Here is a 3,498-nt window from a genome sequence, read left to right on the forward strand (position 1 = left end):
CTGTGTCAGGCGAATCTATTGTCACCATTTCTCCAATAGCCTGTGCTCATTTCATGTCTTTGTGTCACATTTTGGTGCTGCTTGCAATAGTTTTAACTTTTTCATTATTATCACATTTGTTATGGTGTCCTATGATCAGTGATATTTGATATTACTATTGGAATTGTTTTGGGGTGTCACAAACTGCCCTTATAAAATGATGAATTTCACCAATAAGTGTGTGTGTTCTTACTGTGCCACTGACTGGCTGTTCCCCCATCTCTTTCCCTTTCCTTGGTCCTTCCAATTCCCTGAGACATGACAATATTAGCATTAGGCCAATGAATAACCCAACGATGGCGTCTAAGAGTTTAAGTGAAAGGAAAAGTCATATGTTTTTTACTTTAAATCAAAAGATAGAAATGACTGGGGCGTCTGGGTGGCTCAGTCTCGTAAGCATCTGCCTTCCGGCTCAAGTCATGATGCCAGGGATGGAGGCACTGGACTCCCTCCTCAGTGGGGAGTATGCTTCTCCCTCTGCCTTTGTCCCTCCCCCTGCTCATTCTCTCATTCTCTAATAAATAAGTAAAAATCTTTAAAAAAAAAAGCTAGAAATTATTAAGCTTAGTGAGAAAGGCACGTCAAAAGTCAACACAGGCCCAAAGTGAGGCTTCTTACACCAAACATTACCCAAGTTGTGACTACAAAGGAAAAGTTCTTGAAGGAAATTAAAAGTGCTACTCCAGTGAACACATGAATGGTAAGAAAGAAAAACAGCTATATAGCAGATATGGAGAAAGTCTGAGTGGTCTGGACAGAAGATCAAACCAGGCACAGCATTCCCCTAAGCCAAACTCTAAGCCAGAGCAAGGCCCTACCTCTATTTAATTCTGCAAAGGCTGAGAGAGGTGAGGAAGCTGAAGAAGGAAAGTATGAACAGGCAGAGGTTGGTTCTTGAGGTTTAAGAAAAGAAACATCTCTATAACATAAATAAGCAAGGTGAAGCTGCAAGCGCTGGTGTAAAAGCTGTAGCCAATTATCCAGAAGGTCCAGCTAAGATCATTCGTGATGGTAGCTACACTAATAGATTTTCAACATAGGTGAAACAGCCTTCTATTGGAAGAAGATGCCATCTAGGATTTCCATAGCTAAATAGAAGTCAATGTCTGGCTTCAAAACAACAAAAGACAGATTGACTGTCCTGTTAGGTACTAATACATTTGATGACTAAGTGAAGCCAGTGCTCAACCCTTAGGCCCTTAAGAATTAGGTTCTCTCTACTCTGTTTGTGCTCTATAAATGGAACAACAAAGCCTGGGTGACAGCACGTCTGTTTACAACATGGTTTACTGAATATTTTAAACCCACTGTTGAGACCTATAGCTGAGAAAAAAAGGGACTCCTTTTCAAAATATCGCTGCTCATTGACAACACAACTGGTCACCCAAGAGTTCTGATGGAGATGAGCAACAAGATGAATGTTGTTTTCATGCCTGCTGACACAACATCCATTCTGCAGCCCATGAACTGAAGAGTCATTTCAACTTTCAAGTCTTATTCTTTCAGAAAAACATTGTTTAAAAGGCTCTAGCTGCAACAGAAAGTGGTTCTTTTGATGGATCTGGGCAAAGTCAATAGAAAACTTTCTAGAAAGGATTCACCATTCTAGATTCCATTAATAATATTTGTGATTCTTGAGAAGAGGTCAAAATATCCACATTCACAGGAGCTGGAAGGAGCTGTCCTACCCTCAGAGAGGACTTGGAGGGGTTCAGGATGTCAGCAGAGGCAGTCACTGCAGGGGTGGTAGAAACAGCAAGAGAACTGGAATTAAAAGTGGGGTGAGATGATAGGACGGCATTGCCGCAATCTCATGATCAAACTTGAACGGATGAGGAGTTGCTTTTCATGGATGAGCAAAGAAGGTGTTTTCTTGATATGGAATCTACTCCTGGTAGAGATGCTGTGCAGATTGTTGAAACAACAATGAAGAATTTAGAATACTGCATCAACTTAGATGATAAATCAGCAGCAGATTTTGAGGTGATGGACTCCAGTTTTGAAAGAAGTTCTACCGTAAAATCAAACAGAACTGCATGATAAATAAAAATCATTCATAAAAAGAAGAGTCACTGAATGCAACAAACTTCACTGTGGTCTTGTTCTAAAAAACTGCTGCAGCCACCCCAGCCTTCAGCAGGCATCACCCTGGTCAGTCAGCAGCCATCAACATGGAGGCAAGAACTTCCACCAGCAAAAAAGATTACAAGTTGCAGAAAGCTCTGATGATGGTTAGCATTTTTTTTTTAGCAATGAAGTATTTCTTTTTTAAGGTATGCATATTTTTTGCTTATTTGTTTTTCTATTATTTTTAATGCTATTGTTACTTAATAGACTGCATCGTGATATAAACATAAATTTATATGCATTGGGAAATTTTAAAAAATGCTTTGACTCACTTCATTGTGATGTTTGTTTTATTGCAGTGGTCTGGAACCAAACCCACAGGATCTTTAAGGTATGCCTGCATATTCATACAATGGAATACTACTGGGTCTCAAAAATAAGTTAAATAATGATACATGCTACAATATAGATGACGTTTGGAAACATCTTGCTAAGTGAAAGAATCCACTAGGAGGAAAACGCATGTTATATGATTCCATTTATATGAAATTTTCAGAAGAAGAACATATAGAGACAGAAAGTGGTTGCATAGGGCTGGAGTGGAGAAGAGGATTGGGACTGAAGCTGAAGGCTATGAAGTTTGTTTTGGGGAGTGATTAAAATATACAAAAGTTTTGTTGATGGTTGACAACCTTGTGAATATAAATTTTAAAAGCACTGAATTACACATTTTATTTTTTTTTGAATTACACACTTTAAATGGTAAATTATATGGTATGTGAATATATTTCAATAAAGCTGTTACCATAATATCAGGTGTTATGTCTAAAAATCTTGTTACATTGAAAATGTATTTTTTCTCGAGTTTGACATTTTCTTTTTGTCTTTGCTTTCTTGGAGTATTATTATGATGTACCAAGATGTGACTCCTTCTCATTTTGTGTTTATCGTACTAAAATTGTTCGTAGATCTTTCTTGGTCATGACTGATTGTCCTTTGGTTTTATAAAATTCTCAGACCCAATAACTTCAAATATTGTTTCTATTCAATACTTTCTTTCACTTCTTGGACAGATTTTGGACTTCCTCATTGTATTCTACATGTCATTTACTCTGTCTTAGGTATTTCTCTAGCTAGGTAGCTAGCTATCATCTATATCAATTATCAACCTATCTACATTTCTCCTCTATCTAAACAGATTTTAACTGTAAACTGAGTTCTTAATTTACTTTATGTTTCAAATTTAAAAGTAGAATTGGGATTCTACTTTTTAGAGTTTACAGTTCTCAGAGATGATTTACATGTGCCTCTTCTAGGGACTGGAGTTCGAGCAATGTAGGATTCCGTATCAGACAGGTGACCACGTGAAGCAGGGGTGCAGCCCCTGTGAGG

The 3,498-nt window shown here is 37.8% G+C and overlaps 1 pseudogene; it reads left to right on the top strand.

Moving 5' to 3' along the window:
- The first annotated feature begins 335 nt into the window (after window positions 1-335).
- On the top strand, window positions 336-2,265 carry LOC123925262 (annotated as a pseudogene).
- The last annotated feature ends 1,233 nt before the right edge of the window (window positions 2,266-3,498 follow it).

The sequence above is a fragment of the Meles meles genome, chromosome 14 (genome assembly GCF_922984935.1).
Source record: "Meles meles chromosome 14, mMelMel3.1 paternal haplotype, whole genome shotgun sequence".
Lineage (NCBI taxonomy): Eukaryota > Metazoa > Chordata > Mammalia > Carnivora > Mustelidae > Meles > Meles meles.